The sequence below is a fragment of the Leopardus geoffroyi genome, chromosome C1 (genome assembly GCF_018350155.1).
Source record: "Leopardus geoffroyi isolate Oge1 chromosome C1, O.geoffroyi_Oge1_pat1.0, whole genome shotgun sequence".
Classification (NCBI taxonomy): Eukaryota; Metazoa; Chordata; class Mammalia; order Carnivora; family Felidae; genus Leopardus; species Leopardus geoffroyi.
In genome coordinates this window covers 81,083,717-81,111,544 of record NC_059328.1, presented here as the reverse complement: position 1 = coordinate 81,111,544, position 27,828 = coordinate 81,083,717, and the positions used below count along the sequence as shown (strand labels likewise).

Sequence of the window (27,828 nt, the reverse complement as noted above, 5' to 3'; positions counted from 1 at the left end):
AAATGCTCATTTGGCATAGGCAACAGCTTGCAGGCAAACAGAACACAGTCTCAGAGTTGTGTCCTTTTGTCTGAGTAGCAGTGGTGAACTCATTCTGAAGGGTTTGCTTTAACCCCTGAATCCCAACATAACCAGCAGTGAGAACCTAAGGTACAGGGCACTGTTTGCTTTCAAAACAGGATTGCAACATACACAGCAATTCACAAATATTTGCATCTTTTAATTGTTTCTAAAACAGAAGTGGCAAGTGGCATCGAACAGGAATGTTATTTCTCTTGTGGAGTGAATGAGCAGTGGAATTTTAACTAGTTTCATTTCCTTTCAGCTCTCAGATCTGAAATCTGTGGTCACATCTCCTGTACAATGTGTTCTTCATATCACAGTCTCTTTAATGGCTCCTGTTTCTGATTTTCTCCCCTCCTTAATTACATGTCTTTTTCTTGTAGCTACTTCATGCTGAAGGCATGTCATTCTTCCCAGACGCAGACTCGGCTAGGTGTCCGTGCACTGAGTCCGTCTGTTCGTTTGTTTTCAGGGTTTCTTTCTAAGAGGCAAAGGAATCCTTTTATTATCCTCAAACGTGAGAATCAAAATTTTCATAAAATACTTTGTACAGCATGTGCACTTGAAATCCTGCGTCCCCAAAGTCATGATAACTGTGATTATTATGGAACATGCATTGTGTCGCATCAATAGTTTTGAAAAACGAGAGAAAAAGGAGAAAATTATTCCATTCAGTCTTTCTCAGGAAAAAAAAATGCATCCAAAAAGACATATGAACAGGAAAAATTGCTATTATTATGAATTACACAATTAAGTATGCTTTTCTATGTTTTTGATCCTTCTTTTCATAGCAATCTTCCAAATAATGAGACACCAGGACATACTCTTGGAAAAAAACAAATTATAAAAACCTATCCTTTGTTCTATTTGCCCTGGAAACTGAAAAAGAAATTCTATGGCAAAAGGAAAATATAAAGTAATAACATAACCTTATTTTATCTTTTTCCTGAGAAACCACAAAGGCGCCGGGTTGATTCAGAGTATTGTTAAGTAGCATGATTTTTTTTTAAATCGCAGAAACCCTGTCTATTTATGGGATAACAAATACAGGACAGTGAGAGGGCCACCACACCACCTTCAGGACAATGCGCCGCTACTTGGAATGACTGGCTGAAACTAACAAGCAAATTACCTAAATGATGTTCTGGTGCATCGTCATCTTCTGTGCCCCAGACTTGGAATAATTTTATCACTCCAAACTAGGGTACAAAATGAAAAATACATATGCATATATATTTTATTTATGTTGATTACACATATATTTTATTTATATTGAAAAAAATTCTAGGATTTTAATAAATTTTATACTGGGACCTGTAGGCTCCTGGCAATCTAGTCCAATAGCTTTCCCATTTCTTTTCTTCTTGGTGCATAAACCCTAAGTTTATATCCAAAGTCATAAGCCAGAAGCAGACCATTTACCATAATGAATGGTATTTCCCAAATGGTAGAACATTTACTGCTGGGAGGATAATTTTAGTTGCCACATATCCAAATATTTTCATTGTTACCTATTTTTTAAAAAATATAACATCACATTATACTTTTGATTTCACCAATTTTATTACTTAGAATTGCTCCCTTTTAAATTGATTTAAAGATGGGGTGCCTAAGTGGCTAAGTCGGTTAAGAGCCCGACTTCAGCTCAAATCATAATCTCATGATTCATGAGTTCCAGCCCCAGTCAAGCTCTTTGCTGACAGCTTGCAGCCTGGAGCCTGCTTTGGATTCTGTGTCTCCCTCTCTCTCCCCTGACCTCTCCTGCTCGTGCTTTGTCTCTCTCTCTGTCTCTCTCTCTGTCTCTCAAAAATAAATAAACATTGAAAAAAATTAAGTTGATTTAAAGAAAAATGTGGAGAAAAATATCACAGATGGTATGCAGGCATAGCAAAGTCATGAAAGAGTTATAGAAATGACTTATGTTTAAGAAACAGTATTCTAGAAAATCACTTCTCTATCAGGGCTGAGTTCTTAATTAAAAAAAATTAATCTTTATTTATTTTTGACAAAGAGAGAGTATGAGCAGGAGAGAGGCAGAGAGAGAGGGAGACCACAGAATCTGAAGGAGGCTCCAGGCTCCGAGCTGTCAACACAGAGCTCAACATGGGGCTTGAACTCACAAGTCTCAAAATCATGACCTGAACTGCAGTTGGACTCTTAACTGACTGAGCCACCCAGGTGCCCCTGAATTCTTAAATTTTTTTTAAATTAAAAGGGCATTTCTCAAAAAAATTTTCAAGGAAAATGAACACCTCAAGAAAGAATAAACTATTTTAATGTTTACTTTTCTCCTGGATTCATGGAAAACACTTCTCAAAAAGAGTAAAACCACTACAGCATAGTGATTTGCCTTGAACACGGAGAGTAGATTGGGAGCAAGCACTCTCAGGAAGATTCAGGAATTTTTCCAGAAGGCATCTCACAAGAAGCCAAGAGAGGCAGGGATTAAGAAGAGTGTTGGCCAGGGGCACCTGGGTGGCTCAGTCGGTTGAGCGTCAGACTTCGGCTCAGGTCATGATCTCACAGTTCGTGAGTTCGGCCAGCACTGGGCTCTGTGCTGACAGTTCAGAGCCTGCAGCCTGCTTCCTATTCTGTGTTTTCCTCTCTCTCTGCCCCTCCCCTACACGTGCTCTGTTTCTCTCTGCCTCTAAAAAATAAAGAAAACTAATAAAAAAAAAATTTTTTTTAAAGAGTGTTGGCCAAGTTGCAGACAAGGTACAGGTTATTCCTAGTAGCTCAGCAGGTGACATCAGGGCAGGATTGGGGTGATGCCACCCATGAAGGAGACCCCGGGTGGAGTCCCAGAGGCGGAAGCAAATGAAAGTGCCTGAATTGCCAGCCATCCTTCTCTCCCCATGCTCCATGCCACTCCACATCTTATGCTTTCCCTCCGGCCCTCTCCCTCCTCCTGTCTTTCATCAACTGAAATGACAATGGGGGCATAGAAATCTAGTTTTTCATTATTTACAGTCTTTCTATAAAGTTTTTCATTTTTTCTTCTGAATTTTAAATGTAGATGACTTTAAAGTTTTATATTTCCAGTTCTCCAAAAAGACTAGAATTAGTCTAAAAATGGTCCTAAGTTGGTTTTCACTTATAAATGGTTCTAGGATATATATTTTGTATGATTCAGTGCTCCTCCCACCCCCAACATTGAAAATAGAGCAATAATTACAGCTGAAGCAAATGGACCCTTTTCCTCCTCTTGGTGGGAAGAGTATACATGTAATATAAGAATAATTAATGGACTGGAAGAAGACAAAGACCTTCAGACGGATTCTTCTGAGAACCACTGTATTTTGGTGTTCTTTGTAGTAATTTGAAGAAGTCATGCCATTTCAAATGGTAATCAAGGGAAATCTAGAGTAATTCACTATGAAGAGAAAACAGACCATTCTTAAAATGTTTCTTTACACTGTTTTCCATGAGCTGTACCTCCTAGAGTAAATGTTAGAATGAATGGATGGGATAGAGCTGGTCTTTTCCCATCAAATTCTTCAGAGCACTGCAGTAGTTGGAGGCTGGGGTGAGGAGCTGTAGGGTAAGGAGAAAGACACTATTTGACAAGCTCTTGGGACTGCACTATCCCCTCTGACCACTGTAACTCCACTGTTACCTGTCTGATAGATGGGAATCAAAAAAAATGTTCCTTTTTTTTCTTTAAATAAAAGGGTGCCCCTGTTTTTAAAACTTGGAAAATCATGGGAATAGAAAAATTCATGTTCCCGGATTGACCCTGGAAAAACAGAACCAATTATAAGGATGGTGAATGTTTCTTCAGACTGATCATTTCTTTTTAATTCCTCAAAGGCTCATTAAGTTAGATCCTGCTCCTCTGTGACCTTAGAAATCATTTCCCACTCTCCATACCCCCTACTCTTTGTGGGGTGGAAGGGACACATAGATTAGATTGATGGGGTTATTCTCCCTACCGTTTTATGTAAATTTGCCAAAGAAATAAGATACCTGTTCTTACAAGAGTCAGGCAAGTCTAAATATTTCTTACAGACAGAGCTGACAAAATTCAAAAGTAGTTTGGTTACAAGAGACTCACTAATTTCAAATGGGTATTTGATTCCCAAAGGGAAGACAAACTTCATCAGTTGGAGCATTGTGATGTCACAGAGGAACTTCATTAGTGCACCACTTAGAAGGGAGCCATGAGAGTAAGTAAAATGATATGTAAATAAATGCCTAATTAGGTGTCCGTGAAAAACTGAAGAGTCTCCAAAGTTGTTAGAGATGACTGTACTTGGAAGGCAGCTTCTTAGACTAAGAATTAGTGCTTTCATAACCTTCACAGAGGAGGCTGGAAGATTCCGCAGAGGTCTCCAGAAGACTGGTTAACTTGGATGAAGCCATTGAAGACAATCAGGTATGACATCATTCCCATGGTTGAGGTCCTCTGGAACAGAAGTTCTAGAACTTCTTAGGGCCATTCTAGTAGAATAGAATACTCAGAAATCACCCCCACTTCTGCTGAGGGTGGGGTGGGAAGAGGCACAAGGAGAGGAAACTTTATCACAAGGAATGAGTAAAATGGAACTGATTTTGATAAAGGCATTGTAAGTATTCAGTTAACATTAGAACCATGAAGATACGATCTTGTCTCAACCAATATTATAAAAGTTAGTCCACAGACCAAGCAGACATCAAGTAGACTTTAAACCATAAATTGAAACCTTCTACTCAACAGGAACACTAGAGAGCTCTTTTCTCTAGCACTCAGGCATTAAAGCTGTTGCTACTTCTCCCGTCTTTCCACCCCATACTTGCCTACAAAATAACGTCCAAATTTCTTAGCATGCATCAAGGCCCTTTAAGATCCACCCCATTCTCCTTTCCCCAGCTTACCTCTCACCATGTCTTAACCTGTTCCCTTATACATCATGCAGTCTGTACTCGGTCTAGTTATACCCTTTTATCCAAAGTCTCTGAATGGCAAAATCATATTCATCTTTCAGAATCCAGTTCAAATTACACTCCCTTCCCTAAAAAGTTCATGATTTCTCCTTTGTGTGTTACAGACACATTTCAAGCGTCTACTTTAGCATTTATCTGATCAAGGGTATCAGGAGGGCAGTTCTCCCTTGGCTTATGGTTAGATACATCTGCACAGATCTAGAAGACAATGGTTTGCACGCAGGAATTGTGCGCATAGGGCACTGAGAGGGCTAACTGAGTAGGTAACAAGCCCCAGGATGACAGGGGAAGGGAGAATTGGAGTACAGTGTGGTGTTGGTCTCCTGTATCTGTCCCTAGCCTACCCCCACAGACATATGCCTGGGTCATATAGACTGGGATTGAGAGTGTGAATTCTAAAGCTCTGTGTCTGGATTCAAATTTCACTTCTGTTACATACTAGTTGCCTTGAATGAGTCAGTTAACCTCTCTAGCTTCAGGGGAGATGGTAATAATAGCGCTCCTGCCTCATGGTTCTGTCATGAGAATTATACAAGTTAATGAATACAAAGCTCCCCAGCAGTGCTTGTCACACAATAAGCATCATATAATAAGCATCAGCTATTATACTTAGGAAGAGAGATGACAGTTAAGTAAAAAACTGAAAATCCTATAAGGCCTTAGGGCACATGCAGCACTAACTTGGAACCACTAAGTTGAAAGAAAACAAAAATAGGTGTTCTTCCCAACTCCACCATTGGCCAGAAGCAGCACGGCGCTTTGAAGTGGTGGCATCTATTGGGACTGGAAATAGAGGGCTCCAATGCTTGACAGGGGCAGCTGTGCTCAGAGGGGTCAATTCTCAGCAGAGACAGAAGCAGTGCCCATCAGGAGCAATGGCCATCATTGTGTGGCCTTTGTCATACCCAGAGGTGATGTTGCAAGACATCCAAGGTGTCGGGTGAGTGCAGAGCAATGTAAGTGATAGAGGAGCCTGGTTCAAGTGAAGCCACCCAGTGGACACGACAACTGTCAACAAAGACAGGGATGGCAGCATAAGAAGGGTCAGTACTCCGTGGACCCCATGAGGTGAGACATCAGACTTACCCACATGGAAATATTTTCTGGGTCACCCAAAAATACTTGGGAGGAGGGCTTTTGCCAGGGTGCAGAGGTCCTCTAGGGTGCAATGTGATCAATTCCTCAAATTATCATCGGTGTGGCTTTATTTTTACAGAAAGGGAATACTGAGACACCATTAAAAGCACAAGCTTTGGTTTCAGACAGACTTGTGCTTCAACTGAAAGTATTTACTAAGTATCTATTCTATGCCCCAGGCTCTGCTCTGGTCGGTGGAAATACCACAGTGAACAAGGCAAATAGGATTCCTCCTCACATAGAGCTACCTTAGAGAGGGGACACAGACAAATAACAAGAAAACAAATTAATGGGATCTTTCCTGTTTAAGAGCCATGAAGGCAATAAAATAGATGATATGGTGTACAGATTGCGTGGAGAGAGCTGCTTACATATGGCAGCCAAGTAAAGTCTCTCCATCACAGTGAGGGCTAATAGCCAGGAAGAGGCAGCTCAGGGAAGATCTGGGGACAGAGTGTGGGACCCTAAGATAGGGAGACTTGGCATATTAGAGGAACATAAAGAGGGATAGTAAGTCCGAGGGCGCCTGGGTGGCTCAGTCGGTTAAGCATCCGACTTTAGCTCAGGTCATGATCTCACTGCTCCTGAGTTCGAGCCCCACATGGGGCTCGGTTGCTGACAGCTCAGAGCCTGGAACCTGTTTCAGATTCTAGGTCTCCCTCTCTCTCCATCTCTCCCTGACTCATTCTCTCTCTCTCTCTCAAAAAGTAACAAACATTAAAAAATTAAAAAAAAAAAAAAAAAAAAAGGATAGTAAGTCCAAAACAAGGGTCAGCAAACTATGGTGTGGGGGCCAAATCCAGCCCGCTACTTGTTTATGTAAATAAAGTTTTATTAGAACACAGCCCACACTCATTTGTTGTCTCTAGCTGCTTTCGTGCTATAATAGCAGAGTTGAGTGCTATAATAGTAGAAATGAATAGTTGCCACAGAGGCTGAATGGCCTGCAAAACCTGTAAGATTTAATATCTGTCCCTTTACACAATGTGTGCCAATCTCTGGACTAAAGCCTAGTGAGCAAGCTGGGTGAAAGCCGTAGGAACTGAAGTTTAAGGGGTGTCGGGAGGCAGCAAACTGCAGGGTACTACAGACCATGGCAGAGAAGTCAGCTTATATTCCACACATGACGGAAAGCCCCTGAAAGGGTCCAAGCAAGGGAGACACGTGATCTGATTCACGTTCTCCACTGTGGGAGCTGCATAGAGAGGGACTGCAGGGGCAAAGTGGCAGCAGGGAAGCCAGTTATGAGGATGCTATCCATGCAGATGGGGACTAGTAGTCAAGATGTATTGGCTCAGGTATAGAACAAGCATGAGAATCCCAACTCGGCTGTATAACCACACACAAGTTATTCCAACGCTTTCAGCCTCAGTTTCTTGTCAGTAAAACCCTCAGACCACTATTGTGTGGGTTAAATTACAAACGCACCTGAGGTATCTGTCAAAAAGTAAGTGTTCAGTGGATGTTAGCCATCATTGTTCTGTTGTTGAGTCATTGTTGTTGACTGGTGAGGCCCACGGAGCACTGGGTCCCAGCATGGGCCTCTCCGTGCTGGGTAGTGTGGCACGCTTCTCTCCCTGACTAGACCTGTAAGTACCCTGGAAACCAGGAAGCTTTTATTCATCTTTATATCCCCCAAACTGTGCCTGGCACATGGTAGATGTTTAATAAATATTTATTGATTAAACTATCAAGGCGTTTTTGGTTTTTTGAAAAAAGGAAAGGTATTATTCATTCTGCCATTTTCACCAGACATGTTTTGTTTTCAGGGTTGAGGTGGTATATTTTGATGGCACAGACCATTCTGAAGATACAGAGGTAGTTGTCTCTATGGAGAGCTAGTACCTAGTGCCCCCTCTGGTGCAAAGGGAAACTCAGATACTGCTCCCCACGAACCTCTAACACGACAAAATATGTCAATGACGGTAATTATATATGAAATCTGGACTAAAAAGTCACCATACCCAAGAAATTCACACATATCAGACACCATCTACGTATCAAAAATCTCAGTCACAAAGTGGACCCAATAAGAGTCAAAAAATATTGTTCTTAGTGTCAGGTTGTTTTCAGACTTTTGCTTCAAAACAGTTGGACATTGTGATGCTTTGTCCAGCCACATCAAAGGGAGTCTCTACTTTATATCATTATCTCATTTCTTTCATTGATTCATTATCCTGCCTAGAAAACTAAAAGGATCGCTCCCCAAATTGAAATTTCAGAATTTTTTGTCAATTTTCTTATTCTGTGACACACCATGACCAAGAAAGACTGGAAATCTACCCTTCACAAGGAGTTAATTTTCTCATCATAAAATGATCCATACTGTCTAAACAACTGTTTCAAATGAAATTAAGTATGATAGACACATTTGCAAATGGCATATGATATCCATAAAGTAGTTGCATACTTTGTGACATTTTTATTTTTCAAAAAAGAGGTTTTAATGCCAGAAGGGTTGTACAATACAGAATTATAAAACCCTGGAAGGGCCAACTCAAATGACATGTTACTAGGTGTATATCATCTGTGTATTCACAGTGCTATATGTGTCCTTCCTGTGCATTTATCACTATATCAAAAACATTAATTAAATTTTTTTTTAAATCAAAGTAAGACTGAGAAAAATGTCTCAGTAGTAGTCACCAAATCTAGCAGTCCTATGCAAACTTAGTAATTTAGCCAACAAACTCCAAAAGTACAGGAAACTTAAAAGAAGAAGATTTAAAACAACACAATATTAAAGATGAGAATCCCCTACAATAGTGAAGGAAAAGGTGGAAATCCTTGAAACATCAGTGAGCAGCCATGAGGAGGTAGTTGTGTGTGTGTGTATGTGTGTGTGTGTGTGTGTGTGTGTGTGTGTTTAACAGGAAGCCTGGCATCTCACAAATAACGTATGTTGCATATTATGTGGCAGTTGCTATAGTAACAACCTTTATTTTCTGAAACAGTACACAGATGTGTACAACATACTAACTTGCTGGTTATAAATTACGGCTTTTCCCATAGTTCAATAACTTAAGAATTCTACGTTTTTGAAATCTCAAAAGTTCTGTTGTTATTCAATTTCTTTTATGAGATAATTTTCCTTGTACTTTCAAAATGAGAGCATTCCGAGACAGGCTGAGAGAAAGGAGGGATGAGAAAATGGGGGATATCAGAGAGTAACAAACAGACTGAAGACTGTTTCCTACGGAGTCTGGATGGAACCCACTGACTGAAATGAGAACATTATTTTAATGAATTAGGCATCATGTACAATAGTGATGAGAAAGAAGTTGCTAGCAAAATGATGTTACAAATAAAGTTATGAATTGATTTTTTATTACAAGGTGCCATATTTACAGTTTTAAAATAAACGGAGATTATTTCTTAGAAATGTCACAAACATTAATATAATTTTATAAGCTACAACAGTGTGGGGGAGTGAATTAGCCTGGTTACCTGACTTCAAATGAAGTTTTTTTGAATCTTCATTCAAGGCCTGAGTCTGGGAAAAAATGTATATTCCTATTTTCATAGGAGATTAGCATCCCTTTGTCAGGTTACAAAACAGAAGACAGATTTTTACTGAGTGGGATATTTTTCTTTTCATATTTTAACCTTAATCAACAAATATTTATCACGTGCTTTGTACATGCAGGGAGCTAACTATCTGTGCCTAGATGTGCATAGATACGTGTAGAAACACAAATTATAGAAAAATTGAGTTCTGTAGATGGTTCTTTTCTGATTCTAAATATTTACATATGTTTTCCATGTGCTGGATCTGAACTTTTTTTTTTAATTTTTTTGATATTTATTTATTTTTGAGACAGAGGGAGAGCATGAACAGGGGAAGGTCAGAGACAGAGGGAGACACAGAATCCAAAACAGGCTCCAGGCTCTGAGCTGTCAGCATAGAGCCCGACGCGGGGCTCGAACTCATGGACCGTGAGATCATGACCTGAGCCGAAGTCGGATGCTTAACCAACTGAGCCACCCAGGCACCCCTGAACATTTTCTTTAATAGACAGTTCACACTGTAAAGTTTTAAACCTTGTCAAAAAGAGCAATCTCTGCAGGATTTGTCAGGCTAAAGTTTATTACCTGGGAAACACATTTGAAAATAAGGTTATATAGTTAACATTTATAGTTAAAAGCCAACTTTCTACAATTTTAGATAGGTAAGTAGGTAGGTAGGTAGGTAGGTAGATAAATAGACAGATATAGATATAAGGAAGGGTGCAAGGATCCTCATATAGAAAGTAAAAAAAGACCCCTGATTGAGAAAGTCCAGACCTTACAATGCTACTAAATTTACCTAACAAACACCAAACACTCAGAAATGCTATTTCAAGTGACAATACAGTCACATTCAAATGAAAAATTGTCTTATAGCTGCAATGGCACAGGATGAGAAACATTGAACACAGTGCAGATAAGAACAAATCATTTTGAAAAGCTTGCACCATTAAGTGGTTGTTAAAATTTTTGCTAATGCTTTCCACACACACACACACACACACACACACACACACTCCTTTCCGTATCATTCTGAGATATATTAAAAACAGGACCATGACTAATCCATTCAAGTCCTTACGTTATCAGAGAGAAAAGAGAGAGAGAGGGAGAGTTAAGTTATCACCTGATGGGGGCTTAGAGCCTAGAACTGGGAACCCAAAAGAAAAAGAGTACTTCACTGGTAGATGCATTTTAAAAGTATTACTTAAATTACATTTAAGTCATCAGACAATTATGAACTTTCTTCTCTTTTATATTTATATGGCATATTTATTGAATTGCACAGTATGCTTTTACAATAAAGTGCTTTTTACGTTGCCGCCTTTGTTCATCCAAAATAAAACTGACAGTTATCCTTTTATAAGCTATTCCGAGAACATTTTCTCTTCTTTGAAGCTGATTGATGCACTACTTTAAATGTTCCTGCAAATATCTTTTCAATTCAAGTTTTTGCATAATGTAATAAGAAGATAAAAGAATTCTATACTTCAACGAGAGACATTACAAAGCAAGTAGAGACATTATCAAGGGCATTAACATGCTCCTAATAGCAATAAAACCTTTTAACTGTCTGATGTAGAACACGCTCCCACCAAACCACCACATATTATGGTAATTGGCTCCAATTTCTGAATCTTACATTGTAAAGTTACAAAGAGTTAGGTGGAACTGAAAAACAAATCCAGAACGCTCATCTTGTTAGCGTTCCCATTATGAAATGTTTGCTTGCTACCTTGAAGGAGAACTGGTCTGGTCTGTGGAGCTGTTCTTTCCTGTGCTATCATATTTTTGCATCCTGTCTCATTGTTATTCCTACTGACTCTGATATAAATACATATTTTTCCCCCAAATAACCCTTTTCTAACTCCAAAACACCATAGTAATATAAATAGCATTTTTCTCGGAATTTCAGTGTAACAAATGGGTTCTCTGTTCATGCCTGTGTCACATCTCATTCACTTTATGTGTTCTTTCATCACAGGAAGATATAATAGGGGAAAATATTCCATGAGGACGCTTTGATTTTTCTTTACAACACACCACTAAATTACGTGAGTAGCCTTTCCATCGTGGTGGAGAGGAAATATAATTTCAAACTAAAGTTGAGCCCAGTTTCTGTTAAATTAAATAGCAAAGAAAAAAATAGTTCTTGGCTTTATTCTTCTTAGATGGGGAGCAGGGCAGTAGGGAATTGACACAAGTCGGTCCTTGGTGATTAACCTGCAGTTTATGGTTGTGTTTCCCGGTGACGTGCCCATCACGCAGGAAGCTTCTCGGAGGCTGTGGAGAGCAGCCTGTCTGCTTTGAGAAGTGCAGATCTATCAGGATCCAGAATCGGGCTCTGAAAAAGCTGTCATTTCATGTCTCTAAAACAGCCTCTGATTTAATGTACAAGATGTCAAGAAGTAAAGGACAATAAAATAAAAGCCAAAAAGGAGAACTATTTCAATTAAGAAGCATTTCTATACCAATTCTTGGAAATCACGTAAAATAAAAACTGTCAGAATCAATCTGTGTTTAAAAGGTTGATTTTTGTGGCGCTTACATAGAAACTGCAAGCAGGAAAAAAATACAAATTATTAACAGAGCAATTGAACCTTAAAAAATTCCTTTCTCACTAGATAGATATTTGGTTATTAAATTTTCCTAAGGGACCTAGGGGAAGCGTTTGTATAGCAGATGCTGGGAGTTGGGAGAGAGAAGGAAAGCAATAAATCCTCATACGGAAAAAAGTAACAAATGTAAGCTGCAGTCCTGTAAGAAGAAGGAGTTTTGTGTATTTCCAAGAATTTAATATTTTGATTGCCAATAATTAGAACCCTCATATAAGACTTTAGGAGTTTACCTTTCATTGCCATGATTTTCCAATGGTGTTTGAATGTCCTTTTCAGAGAAAGATAAATATTTCTTCAAGGACTGCCCTATCACCCCAGTAATCAAATATCTTAAAGGTGAACTGAGAAAAAAATCTTTGTGAAATTTGAAGCAACCTTTTAGCTAAGAGTATAATAATAAAAAATAAAGAGATAAGCATTGTCAAAAATAAATAAATAAAATTCTTCCTTTGGAAGACATAAATTTTATTTTCATTTCTTTTTAAAAATATGCTATTTAAGAAACATACGTTATAACTCCAACCTACTCCTGTCCTTAGAATTTTTATGATGCTATGCTTTTTATTCCATATTTTCTGTTAGGAGAGAGATTGGGCAGGGAAAGAAGAGGTGAATTTACTTGCTGTCCCCCATTGATTTGTACATTTCAGGGATATGCCCCTTTCCATGGTCTATTTCTGGCTCCTTTATTTAAAAAAAAAAAAAGTTTCTCTGAAGGGAATACTTTACAGAAGAAAATTCACTCCCTTATCATCAAATCAAGAACTTTTCTTAAAGTAACTCTAAGCACAAGCAATAAGAGGAGCAGCCTAAGAACTGCCTCCAATCACAAGAAGAAAAATAACAAAATCAGCTCACTCGTGATTTCCTTAATATACTTAAAAGAGATACAATCCCACTGATGCCTCTAAAAATAAAATGAGGAAAGGGCAACTTTATTGATTCCCTGCAAACCCACGAACGTGTAACTTATTGATAATACTAAACACTGTCTAAGCCTTTAGTGATTTCCAACCAAAAGTCTGCCTCTGAATGAAGGTTTAAATCATCGTATTAATATATTAAGGGGGGAAATTATCATGGGAGACACTTGGAAATTAATTAAAAACTCTGCACTCAGTTTGTTTGTGAGAGGAGATAAATATCACACATGGGAAATGATGCCTGACAACCGCCATAGTTTTCAGATCCAAAATTAGACCCTGACAGCTATGTCTTTGTATGACTCTCCTTGGGGTATAATATGCAGAGATATAGAATGGGAAGATTTCTGATAGAAGTATTTATTACTGACACTTCTGAAACACTCCACGTGTGGCATCAGCAAAGCATGCTCCACCTTAGACAGAAATGTCAGGTTTTCTTCCAAGATTTTCCTTCTATTCCTCTTCCCCCCTTCCCATCCCTCCCTCCCCATCCACCACCACCCCCCCTTCTTCTCCAAAATATGATTTTTTTTTAGAAGTTCAACAGCAGCCCCTGGTGGAACTCAGCAGTTGTTTCAGCCTGAGCACAGTTGTTCAAGAAACTCCATCACTGCTGTCAATAGACAGAAAAGTATGTCCATGTGGCTATCACCACACCTGCATGCTGTTCCTACAGGTCAGAGATCAGGATAAAACCCTGAATGTACAAAAGCTGTGCTTTGTGATGGTAATTGTAGCCAATTTCAGTAGCTGGAGTTTTGAAAAAAATATATATGTAACAATCAATAAACATCTGTCTCAAATGTCACATTCATTTTATGCATGAAGACCAATAATTAACTGCTCGTGAATAATGCTTACCACAGAGTGCGCCGAAACGAGGAGATCCCTCACACATGAGCCAGCGATCACCATTTTGTTTGGCTTATGTTGTGACAGAATCAGCTTTGTCACTTAGCAAAATGAGCTATACAAAACGACAATTCTATGCAAAGAAGGGATTTCTCTGGGTCACAGCTCCCAAAGTACCACAGAATGCCACTATCTGGCCCCCTCAAAATGGCAAGCTAGACTTAGAAGAAAGCCCACCAAAATGCTCTTCAGAAAGATCATGACTATTCATTTTCCTGCTTAGTTGGCAGCCACGGATTATCATTTGGGGACAAGGAGGAGATGGGAACATCTTTGGGGACGAAGATGGCTCTTTGCCTTAGGTAGGATAAGTCTGTGCACTTCATAAAGGTGCCTGGTAGAGGCGCTCAAATCCAGCTTCCCTTCCTAGGGAGCCATCTGCCTAGAAGACAGGCACCTGTGTCTTAACACAAAGTCATGGTTCTGTTGCTGAGCCCTGGGCCTTTGGAGCTGCAGAGAGGTTGCCTTTTCCTCATTCACACAAAGGTGTGAGCCATATAGGCTAGAGGTAGCCTTGGTCCTAGACAAGGAAAGAAGAGAATTATATACTGACGAAGTTCGCTTTCCTGATTCTCAGGTGTAACAGGGTTGGGGGACATGGTAGGCATTCACCTCCATGAGGCTCATGTGAGGACAAAGGAACAATGGGTGATTTGCTCAAAATACCCAAAGGTTTACTTGAGTAAATTTACTCACCATCTTTCACTTGTGTGTTTTGACTTTTCACTTCTTACATGATGCAGTTTATTAAAAGGAAATGCAAAGAGAACTTCTAAAGCTTTCAATAGCTTTATGATAAATACTAGAATAGGGGCGCCTGGGTGGCTCAGTCAGTTAAGCGGCTGACTTCGGCTCAGGTCATGATCTCGCGGTCCGTGAGTTCAAGCCCTGCGTCGGGCTCTGTGCTGACAGCTCAGAGCCTGGAGCCTGTTTCAGATTCTGTGTCTCCCTCTCTCTGACCCTGCCCCATTCATGCTCTGTCTCTCTCTGTCTCAAAAATAAATAAACGTTAAAAAAAATTTTTAAAAATACTAGAATAATATTCCTATCAAAAAGTGGTTTTTAAATTTTGAAAGCATTGTACTTTACATTAGCCCTTCCCTTGCCCCTGAGGCCGCTTACATCTCTTGATTAATCTCATGTGAAACCAAATCAGCGAGCTGATATGTTGAGACCAGAGATAATCCCATGACAGGCTGCCTCCTGAGAACCTCATGGGCACTGTATTTGACACTAGGGAATAAGAGGTATAAAAAGAAATAATACCAGTCTCCAATGAATTACAATCTAGTGGAGGAACTATATCTATCTAGATCATTTTAATATAATGTGGTAGCAGCATGCAGAGTCTTAACAGACAAAGTGAGACCTTTATCTTGCTTTCTATAGGGATGACACTTACACAAATTCTTGAAGAAAGATTATAAATGAGCTACAGAAAAGACAGGTAGAGGGCAAGATAGGAGGAGAATCACTAGGACCCAAGGGTAAGGGTGTAAAACTACACAGTAGATCTAAAGAACTTCGGGCAGTTTGATACTGCTAGAACACCAAGTACAAGATGGTAAATAGGAATAGAATGTAGGGAAATGGGTAAGGCCAGTCATGAAGGGCCTGCCTGCCTTCCAAGGGAATTGGGATTGTCCTTTAGGCCATGGAAAGCAATGAAAAGACTTAAGGAGTTGCTCTTCTGAGAGTGGACTGAGACTGGAGGTTGGAAGACTGGTCAGGGCTTTTTATGATTGTCCAAGAGAAAGAGGATAGAGACCTGAATCCTGGGGGTGGTAACGGGGTTGGAGAAGAAATGGTAGGTTTCAGAAATAGTCACAGGTGAAAACCGAGAGCAGTTAGTGACTTAGTGGTTATGGGCACCGAGGGGGCTGTCTTGGATAACTCCCAGGGTTTGGGTGTAAGAGACAAAGTAGATTGTGATGTCGTCAAGTGACTTAGAGACTACAGGGGCCAGAATAGGTTTGAGGGGAGAAGATGACACTCTAAAGTAATACTTCTCAAAATATGTCCTCAAGTACCCTCTACTGACCTCCAGACAGCTGCTTGTAACACTGGTATTAACACTGCCCACAAATGCCATGGCCAGAGAGGACCTCACAGATGAAGTCCAACTGCTTTCAAACTGTGTACCGTGGGGGTGACGGGGGAGGTAGAGCCGGCCGGGATACAGTCTGCCTTCCCTGATTCAACCCAAGAGAGTCTACTCTTCCTATTGTATATATTAGAATTCTTCAGAAGATTTGGTTTGAAAAAGGAAAACCACAGTTTGGAAACCACTTCCTTTTACAGAGAGGAAACTGAGGCCCACAGAGGTTAGAATAACTTGTCTGCAGACACAAGTTTATAGCAGAGGCTGAGCTACACCTCGGGCACCTAGTGTACCCATGTCAATCCTGCTATGCTGTGGTCTCCTGCATGAAGTAATTGTTTACTTTTGCTATGTCTTAGAAAATGGGCAGAAACCTCCTCATCTCCACCATGCAGTGAGCAGTTTCCTTGGGTTTATTCTTTCAATAAACGTTTATTGGACATCTTCTGCATGCCAAGACCTCTTTTACCGAGACTACCTGAACGTTTCTGTTTGGACCCCTGGCTGTAGTTGTTGACTCTTTGGTAGAGTTCTAATGATGCCCCATTAATATTCCACCATGACCGGATACAGTAAGATCCAGGATTAGGGATACTGGGGACTATTTTAGTCCCAAGTAAACAGTATTATTATCAAAGGCATGAGTTTCCTAATTCACTGGGGGATATAGCTAACTTATATTTTTTTAATTTAATTTTTGAAAATACATTTTTTAAAAAATCCACGAAGCTCCTAACATACAATAAAGTGCTATTCATAATTTTTTTAAGGAATTGCTTCTCAGATGTCACATTCATCTTTCCATACACAGTCCAGGGCTCACTGGAAATAATGCCCCAACATTCAATAAGCTTAACTTTATGAAACTTAGAACTGATATCTGAAGTAATTACAGGATAAATTGCTTTCAAAAAGTGAGAATTCAGACCAATAAACTTGGTAACCCTTCTTCCCCATCATATAACTCAACAGCTGCTTGTCCCAATAAGGTAGTTCCTAAAACAAGGAAAAGCACATCCTTATTCAACCTAGAGAAACAAATAGAGACACATGTTAGCTGAGGGACGATGGTAGCCTATTGATATCTCGAGACCATTCCATCTTGGGAATCTTGTCCCAAATTCCTAGAAGGGAGGAGCAGGCTGCTTCTCTGTCAGGTGTGTGAGTGAGGGTAGGAAACGGGACGCAGGTGGGGGAAGACCTCCTGCTTGAGAACTTCCAGCGTTGAGATTCGCACAGGTCTTTCTAGAAAGATTATATAACATCTGAACTACAGAAAGGAATCCATTGCTCTGTCTCTCCTGTTGGGGAATCCATTCGTCATATTTTTTTTTAATGTTTTATTTTATATTTGAAAGAGAGACACAGAGCATGAGCAGGGGAGGGGCAGAAAGACAAGACAGAATATGAAGCAGGCTCCAGGCTCCAAGCTGTCAGCACAGAGGCCAACGCGAGACTCAAACCCACAAACCACGAGATCATGACCTGAGTCCAAGTTAGATGCTTAACCAACTGAGCCACCAAGGTGCCCCCATTCTTCATCTTTTTAAATTCCTTAAAAGAAGGGACCAGGGAATTGGTCTTTCTTCAACTGTCCCTATGTACATCACTACCACACCCCAATCAATCCTTCATTTTCTTTCTGTGCTCTATTTGCAGGTAATTTTTAAAACCAGAAACTCTATGTATACCAACATATAGACAACCCAGTTAGTTCATAAAGGGCATTAAGAGTACACTTATCTTAATGAGCACTGAAAAATGTATACAATTGTTGAATCATTATATTGCACACCCAAAACTAATATAACACTATATGTTAATTATATTTGAATAAAAGATAAAAACAAAGAGCAGTTGAGGAATTGGGGTTTACAGGCAATCTGATAAAGGAATGATAGATTAAAACTGTCACATTAGGTACAAAACTGGTTAATGTCCTCAGGGTAATTAATTAAATCTTTGAAATTTTTTTTTTCCATCAGACAGAAATTTACAAGTTAATGGTGTGGCCTCACAGTGCCTGGGCTCTACTCAAATAGTAAACGGCAAAGACAAGCATAAGTATATTCTCCTGGAGATTTTCAATATGGGGGTGAGCCTCTAAAATATAAATAAAAAATAGGGGCGCGTGGGTGGCTCAGTCGGTTGGGCGTCCAACTTCAGCTCAGGTCATGATCTCACGGTTCATGGGTTCAAGCCCCACTTCGGCTCTGTGCTGACAGCTTAGAGCCTGAAGCCTGCTTCGGATTCTGTATCTCACTCTCTCTCTGCCCCTCCCCCACCAATGCTCCGTCTTTCTGTCTCTCAAAAATGAATAAACATTAAAAAATATTTTTTTAATAAATAAAAAATAAAACCAAGTGAGTGGAGGTAAGTTGCAAGTAAGATAGAAAGGGAAAGAAAGAAAAAAATCCAAGATAATAGATCAAAAAAAAAATTCAAGTCTCACCTGTTCAACCCCATTTCCTTAAAGATGAAAAACTCAAAGTCAAGTGACTCATCTAAGATGATCTCACCCCACTGCTTTTACATAGCAGTACGGTTGAAGGTAGGAGGCAAATAAGCAAAAACAGTTTAAAAATTCAAACAAAAGCTTAATTGGCTCCACAGGTCCCCATTTATACCAGCCTCCTTTACACTGTAAAGTGTGCTGGTGAATGGGCACACTGACTCTTGAGGGAGCAAGCATTTTTTATCACTTGTCCCCATTGCCCTGGCACTGTCCCTCTCCTTTGCACAAGTAAATCCAGAGTTAATGTTCTTTTGAGATGATCATGTTTTTGGTATTTTGTTCTAATGTCCTAAAAAAATCTTTCTTTAGAGCAAGTTCTTTCATCCACTCACCAAAAGTTAATTGGATGCTTACTATGCACCAGCCTCAGACAGTAGTGAGAGAGAAGTGACTACTTCTGCTCTCTTGTTTATCTGCCCACAGCTTTGTCACTGTGTGTCACGATGTAGGAGCCGCATGTCTTTGCCAAATCCAATAAATTTATTTATCCATGAGCTTTTTTATACTAATAGGTTTAAAATGGTTTGAAAATTCTTTGAAGCTCATCTTCTGTGTGGTAAATAGCAATATTGGCATATTACCTCTATGTTCTTCCTTTGGGTATTCTAGTATCCTCCTTTCTGTGAAATCCTTCCTCTGAAATCCTGCCCTCTAGACTGGCCTTGTCTGAATGCAATGACATTGAGTTCCTAATTAATGAAATTCCACATACCACATGGAGGCTCACTGGGAGCATTTAACAAAATGAAGTACCTCAGTGAGCTCTCCAAATTCCTCAGAGTCCAATGACTAAAGATGTCCCAGAATGAAGAACTGAATGTGGTTTAGAGACACAAGGTAAATGGGGCACAGAATTTTTTGTCAGGTCCTTACAAGCATTTGATGAAATGCTATTAAAAGATTCAAAACCTTTAACATAACTATGAAAATTACCATAGCCTTACATACCTAGGACTAAAAGAAATTAAGCGGGGCCTAAAATACAGTTGGCCACCTTATTAAATTTAAAAAAAGGAAAATGTGACCCATCTCTGGAAGGCACTACTCCTAAAGGTTAAGAACGTGGTTCATCTAAGTATTCAACAAATTTAGCTATTAATACTATTTCTTCTCTGAGCATTTCAACTTACTGCTTATTACTATGATTAAAAGTATTACACAAAGCCTCCAACAAGTCTGTGGAAATTTGCTTTAATTACAATGTTAGATATAATTTTCTTTTTGGAAATAATAATGTATTATATGTAAAAAAAGATTTTTTTAATCCTATTTCTGCCTTGCATGCTTTCCAGCCCTTTTATTAAATTTGGTTATGATGGGGTCAAAAGCCAGAGCAAACATCCTATTAGTTAGCGATATTCTACTGACACCAGGCAAGTCCAACTGGCATGAGAGGTCAACTACAAGTAAAACACTCTAAAGATTTACTTGCAACACATCTTGAAACAATCCATCTCTTTCAAAATGATCCAGCTGCTCTAGAATACCTAAGTGATAAGTATTTTTCCAAGCAATATAAATCAGTAGATTTAATCACACATTTATTGAATATAAATTTTGCACAAAATTTTGTGCATGGTATTCCAAGAAAAGTTAGGATACACCATACATATCCCTGTCCTCAAGGAGCCTACTGTTATGAAGTTCATTTCCTCAGAAGATTTTGATTCCATACTTCTCCCCAGCCTAATCCGAATAAAGATGAGGAAAATCAATTTTTTTTTCTAAACTATAAGAAGCATTTGATTCAATCACTATGTCTCATACCATAGCTTAAAGACTATATTTTCCTTTGTGCATTTGATATTTGAGAATAATGAATTCAAAAATTATTGGGGAAAATAGGTCTGTAATTGATCTCCTAAGGAAACTACATGAAATCCCTTCAAAATTCCCACCAGGAGTAGAAGAGAAGTGGATTCAGTTACACCATTCTGAAACCTTCCCAAGCTTTCTCCACTGGAATTCTAATTAGTAGACCCCTGCAAGCAATTTTAAATATGCTTCATTTAAACACAGGAAGTATTTCCTTGGGCTTTATAATACTTTGGCAGAGCTGATCCTATTTCCTGAGATTAAATAGGAGAAAATTCTTTCCTCTGGAGACTAAACTACATACAGTAAGATCATTCATTACAATTTTCATATAAATTCAAAATATACCACGGGAAGAGTAAATGTCTTCTTCCTAAAAGAGAACACCCTACAAATGCTAAGTGGAGCCATGATTGGTTTTACTCTTGAGTTTTGGCCTTTGTGGGATTAAAGTTCTCCAGGAAGAATTACTGAGGTGATAACTCATTTTGACAATGAAACCAAGTACAAGATGACTAAAACAAAAAACTTAATCCTTTTTCCTAAATAAAAAAAATCTGTCAATATTATTTGCTTCTTCAGAGTTTTGCTTCCATTCATAAAAATAAAGCTGTACCTTTTGTAATCTAATTCTTACTCTGTATCACTTAACACGTAGCAGTAGGGAAATTTAGGAAGCTTAGTACCAAAACCTGTTACTCAAATGGCTGATTGGTAAGGGGAGTGGAAAAGGATATGCTTCTAATACTTTTTTATTGTCCAAGAAAACAAAGGGGAGCACTTTTCAATCTCTTGCCATCCTCTTGCAAATTTACATCACCACACTAAATTTGATAGCTAAATAGTGTTCTGACAGTGTTGTTGAGAGTTGTATGTCAGATTTAGAAATGTTATTGTGGAGACTTACTTTGATGGTGAGATTTTAGAAGCTTATTTTCCTCCTAAACAAATGTATTATAGAGTGATGGATAACAGAGATTCAAAGGATTACAATGAGAGATCAAGGAGTTCACCTGTAATATCTATTGCATTGACAGCCGACTTTATTGAAGTTTCACAATATTAACTGCCTCTCTGTGGACTGGCTTATCCGGCTAGGTGATTATCAATTTATCACCAGTCGAAACACAGATTGCTTCATGTACAGTGTCTGTGGCATAATCATGTACCTTGAATCCGATCAAACTGGAATGATCCAACTCGGATGATTCTTGTAAAAGTGAAGAAGAAACATTAGTTGGGAACTTCTCTAATGAAATGATATCTAATTCAAGGTTTGATAGAACATCTTTCCTGGAGCCTACATCAAGAATGCAGCACTCCAAAAGGAAGTAAAACAAAGCCCAAGTGATAGAATGGAGAGAATGTTAGAAACGATTTACTCCTTTTTGCTGAGCCTTGTTTCTCTAACCACCCCTCAGTCCCACTTCATGGATACTGAGAAGGACTTGACCAGTCTTTAAAATCACCTCCATAGTGGAAGACTTGCACCTTGAAACTCCACTTAGTATTATGAGAACTAACTGAATTACATGTAGGAAATTACCTGGAATAACAAAGGACCAGCACTGAGATGCTTACATTACATCTTTGACTTGTCAATATAGCAAAAGCTTTTAAGAGGTTTACATTTCCACCCTATTTCCTGATCCTATCCTCTAACAAGATCTAATCTTTCTCCACATATTGAGCTCCATCAGTAGCCACTCCAATTAATCTATTTGTTAAATGCAGGAATGGAGAGAGATTTTGGCCTTAGATGTCTGTCTGATCAGGGCAAGAATTAATAGGTACACTAGCAAACACTTATTGACCACTTACTATGTATCAGGTACTAATCTAAGTACTTTGCACATATGAATTCATTTAATTTTCTTAACCACCCTGCGAGGAAAGTACTACTATCTTCCCTGTACTATCAATGAAAAAAGTGATGAATAGAAGTATTAAATAACTTGCCCAAGACGACCGAGCCTACAAGTTGAACCCAGGCAGATGACTCTAGAGCCTTTCAAATTCTGAAACCCAGATTCTATTCAGTCATACCCTGATTGGATTGAGTTGCTCTGCTCCTATTCCAGCTGCCTACCATTGTATAAAGTTAACCACCTCTAGAGGAAAATAGCATCATCCAGAGCCTTTACAATTTTTTAAGTGTCTGGCATTCAATAAAAAATTAGCCGATATACCAAAAAGTCAGAAAAAAAGAAAAAGAAAGAAAATAGAAACAGGGCCACGGATAATTCAGATGTTAAAGTTATCAAATACAGATAAATACATTCAAAAGTAGATGACAACATATCTTCACTAGAGAAATGGAATCTACTAAAAAATAAGTGGAAATTCTAGAAGCGAAAGGTACAATAATTAAAATTAAGAAGTCAACAGAAGGGTTTACGAGCAGATTAAACACAGGTAAAATGAGTATCAGTACTGTAAGATAGCTCAATAGAAAATATTCAGACCAAATAAGAAAGAAAAAAAAAATGGAAATATAGAAAAAAGTGCAAGAGATACTTGGGAGATGACAAAAGTGCAATAGAAGGGCAACTGGAGCTCCAGAAGTACATTAGAGAGGAAATGGGGCCAAATCAATGTTTGAAGACATGATGTCTGAGAATTTTCTAAAATACACGAAAGATATCAAACTCCAAGTATGATAAATAGAGTATTAGTCACATCATAGTAAAACTGCCAAAAGGCAAAGACAAAGAGTAAACCATAAGAATAGCCAGATGAAAAAGCATATTACCTTCAAAGGAGCTACAACAATGACAACTAAGTTCTGAACAGAAACCATGGAAGCCAGAAGAAAACAGAATAACATCTTGAAGTGCTGAAAGAAATTTTGACAACTTAGTAGTCTATATACAGTAAAAACATCCTTCAAAGACAAAGGCATCAAAAAAATAAATAAAAATAAGAGCACTTGTTGTCAGCAGACCCACATTAAAAGAAATACTGAAGGGGTTTTTAGACAGGAGGAAAATGACCCCAGATGGAAAGACAGAAGTGCAGGAAGAAATGAAGAGCAACAGAAAGGTAAATATGAGTATAAATATAAGTGACTATTAGCTACAAAGCAATATTAATATACCTTGGAGTTTAAAATACATACATGATTAAATGCATGACAGCAGTAATTCTAGTGAACTTTATTTTTTTTTATTTTTTTTTCCAACGTTTATTTATTTTTGGGACAGAGACAGACAGAGCATGAACGGGGGAGGGGCAGAGAGAGAGGGAGACACAGAATCGGAAACAGGCTCCAGGCTCTGAGCCATCAGCCCAGAGCCATGACAGCAGTAATTCTAATAGCCAAAGGGGATAAATGGAATTAATGTGTTATTAAATCTTAGCATTGTCTGGGAAGCGGTAATTCATATTAGACTCTATTAAGTAAAGGATGCATGTTGTTATACCCAGTAAATATACTCCAAAATATATCCTTACATTAATTACATTAAATGTAAATGGACTAAATACTTCAACTGAATGATAAAGTTTGTTAAAATAAATTAAAAAATCAAAATTCAACTCTACATTGCTAAATAAGTACTCCGAAATTACAGAGAAAGAATGGAGAGATATGTAAATACTATCATTAAACATAAAAAGGGGCATTTCATAAGAATATTTAAAAGCTAATCTGCCAGATATGAAGATGAAAAAATGATAAAACTAAACAATAATTTAGGGATACTAATACTCATGATAAAACTCTTTAATTTAATTTTTTAATATACATCCAAATTAGTTAGCATATACTGCAACAATGATTTCAGGAGTAGATTCCTTAATGCCCCTTACCCATTTAGCTCATCACCCCTCCCACAACCCCTCCAGTAACCCTCTGTTTGTTCTCCATATTTAAGAGTCTCTTATGTTTTGTCCCCCTCCCTGTTTTTATATTATTTTTGTTTCCCTTCCCTTGTGTTCATCTGTTCTGTCTCTTAAAGTCCTCATATGAGTGAAGTCATATGATATTTGTCCTTCTCTGACTAATTTCGCTTAGCATAATAGCTGCTAGTTCCATCCACATAGTTGCAAATGGCAAGATTTCATTCTTTTTGATTACTGACTAATACCCCATTGTATATATATATATATATATATATATATATATATATATATATATATATACCATACCTTCTTTATCCATTCATCCGTCGATGGACATTTGGGCTCTTTCCATACTTTGGCTATTGTTGATAGTGCTACTATAAACATAGGGGTGCATGTGTCCCTTCGAAACAGCATACCCACATCCCTTGGATAAATAGTAGTGCAATTGCTGGGTCATAGGGTAGTTCTATTTTTAATTTTTTGAGGAAACTCCATAGTGTTTTCCAGAGTGGCTGCACCAGTTTGCATTCCCACCAGCAGTGCAAAAGAGAGCCTCTCTCTCTGCATCCTTGCCAACATCTGTTGTTGCTTGAGTTGTTCATGTTAGCCATTCTGCCAGGTGCGAGGTGGTATCTCATTGTGGTTTTGATTTGTATTTCCCTGATGATGAGTTATGTTGAGCATTTTTTCATGTGTCAGTTGGCCATTGATAAGACTCTTTAAAAGCACAGGCAATTAAAAAATTCAGGACAGTAGCGTAAGAGAGAACTAGGCAAGAACATAAATGAGGAGAACAAGGGTATCTTTAAGTCGTGTTGTGGATTCACAGACTCTTATTTTTCTATTATTCTTTAAACTATATATTTGAGACATTATTTCTCCTTTGTGTGTATGATTTATCTGACAATAAGAAAACTCTTTAAATAGTAAAAAAAACTTAATCTACTAGAAAGATGTGACCATTTTAAATTCATAGTCTTTCAAATTAACAGAACTAAATATAGAAAGAGATAAGTCCACAATTATAGTAGGAGACTTCAACAAACTTTCAAAAATTACTCACTGAACAATCAGACTAAATGATGTATTAATTGACTTAACTGATATATGTAAAATTATCTAATAAGGGAACATGAGACATTTACCAAAACTGACCATATTCTGGGACACAGAATGAGTCCCCAAGTCCCCCCATATTTCAAAATATTGAAACCATTAATGTATTCTCAGACTCAGTGGAATTAAGCAAGAAATCAGTAACCAAATGGAAACTAGAATATCGCTCAAATATTTGGAAATCAGTCAAAGAAGAAGTCAAAATAGAAGTCAGAAAATACTTTGAACTAAGAGATTATGAAAACATGACATCAAAACTTGGGAACACAGGATAAGCTTCACTTAGTGGGAAAAATCAGTGACAATGGTTACTTTGAGGAGGGAAGATGACTGAGAAATAGTAGAGTAGAGCCTGGTAATATTCTATGTCTTGCTGGAGGAGGTAATTACATGAATGTTGTCCCTTTGAGAAAAGTTCACCATGCTCTACACTTATGATTTGGGCATTTTTCTGTATGCATGATTATACTGCAAAATAAGATTTACTTTAAAAATATCAGAAATTATTCCTGACTCTTCTTTTTCTCACACCTCACATTCAGATCATCAACATTTCCTGTCAGTTTCAATTCAAAATTTATCCAGAATCTGGTCATTTCTCACTACCTCCAGCTGCTAATCTTGTATAAACCAACATCTCTTTCTTGATTCATCTCCATTTCATGTCTAGTCTTCCTGCTTCTGCCCTTGCTCCCTATTGCCACTTACCAACACAGTCATTAGGGTGAGCCGTTAAAGCCGAATCAAATACGTTACCACTCTCCACAAAATTGTCCAATTGGCTTCTCATTTCACTCACAATAAAAGCCAAATATTTGTCACGACTATGTGCCTACATCATCTGGACTGCCATCCCATCACTTACTTCATCTCCTACCCCCACATCTTGACCACTCTGTTCTACCCTTACTGCCTCCTTGCTCTTTGCACAACTGCCAGGCACATTCCTGCTCTGTGAGATTTGTACTCATTTCTCCATCTCGCCTGGATGTTTCTTCACCTAGATCCACACAGCTTTGCACAACTCTTTGCACAACTGCCAGGCACATTCCTGCTCTGCGAGATTTGTACTCATTTCTCCATCTCGCCTGGATGTTTCTTCACCTAGATCCACACAGCTTTGCACAACTCTTTGCACAACTCTTTGCACAACTGCCAGGCACATTCCTGCTCTGCGAGATTTGTACTCATTTCTCCATCTCGCCTGGATGTTTCTTCACCTAGATTCACACAGCTCATTCCCTTACTTCTTCAGATCTCTGTATAAATATAACTTTCACCCCTGACCATTATCATTGCAATTCTTCCCATAAACAACAACTTCCAATCCCTTTTCAGTTAAATTCACCAGATATTTATCCAGTGCCAATATAAGCCAGGTACTTAGGTGCTCATGACAAATAGGTAAACAAAACAAAGATCCCTGCCTTCATGGGGCCTACATTCAAGAAGGAGGAGACAAGGAATAAACATAGATACACCAATTATACAGTGAGTTGAAGGTAAATAAATACTCTGGAAATAATACTGGGACAGGTTAAGCAATGTTTCTCAGACTGTTAAGAGGGGGTGAGAAAGGAGTCTAAATTATAAATAAGGTGTTCTGAGCAAGCTTTATTGAAAGCAATAACATCTGAGCAAAACTTTGGAAGTAGAAGGGAATTAGCTACATGGATATAGGGAGAAGATTGTTGAAAATGGAGAGTAAGTGCAGAAGCCTGAAGCAGGAATGTGCCTGGCAGGTTGGCAGGACAGTAAAAAGGCACATATGGTTAGAACAGTGGGTAGGGTGAGCAACTGTCCAAGTCTGCCAGGAACTCAGAAGTTTCCTGAGATGTGTGACTTTCAGGGCATCCAGGACAAATTGAGACAGTTGGTTGGTCACCCTAAAGAGAAAGAGTTGAAAGAGGTGAGGTCAAAGAAGTAATGGGGCCAGATCATGAAGATCTATGAGGGTCATTTTAGGGACCCTGATTTTTAAAATGAGGAAAACAGCAGAGCACGTGGGTGGTTCAGTCAGATGACTGATTAAGATGACTCTTGATTTTCGCTCAGATCATGATCTCTGTGTTCATGGGTTCAAGCCCCGTGCTGGGCTCTTTCCTGACAGTGTGGAGCCTGCTTGGGATTCTCTCTCTCCCTCTCTCTCTGACCCTCTCCTGCTCACACACTCTCTCTCTTTCTCTCAAAATAAATAAATAAATAGATATTTAGGGGTGCCTGGGTGGCTCAGTCAGTTAAGCACCTGACTTTTGATTTCGGCTTAGGTCACAATCTCGCAGTTCATGTGTTCAAGCACTGCGTGGGGCTCTGTGATGACATCACAGACCCTGCTTGAGACTGTGTCTC

At 38.7% G+C, this 27,828-nt stretch overlaps 1 protein-coding gene and 1 long non-coding RNA gene across 8 annotated transcripts in view; one reads left to right on the top strand and one right to left on the bottom strand.

The window, feature by feature from the left end:
- The window catches only part of RWDD3 (RWD domain containing 3), a 148,963-nt gene that overhangs the window by 57,129 nt on the left and 64,006 nt on the right, over positions 1-27,828 (bottom strand). For 2 of the 5 annotated variants that reach the window (XR_006712497.1, XR_006712500.1), the window contains 2 exons: positions 1,196-1,262; positions 200-544 (listed from right to left, as the gene is read on the bottom strand). The exons of 1 other annotated variant lie outside the window; for it this stretch is intronic. The gene's annotated coding sequence lies outside the window, so the exon portion shown is untranslated. Of the gene's footprint in view, positions 1-199; positions 545-1,195; positions 1,263-27,828 lie in introns of those variants that run through there. 2 more of the 5 variants (XR_006712496.1, XR_006712498.1) reach the window with 1 other exon arrangement.
- On the top strand, positions 3,930-12,143 carry LOC123598284. 3 transcript variants are annotated; one of them, XR_006712505.1, is made up of 2 exons: positions 3,930-4,438; positions 11,615-12,143. It is a non-coding gene; the product is annotated as an uncharacterized LOC123598284 (long non-coding RNA). The 3 variants fall into 3 exon arrangements; XR_006712506.1 differs by having other exon boundaries at positions 3,930-4,628; XR_006712507.1 differs by lacking the exon at positions 3,930-4,438 and adding an exon at positions 5,593-6,054.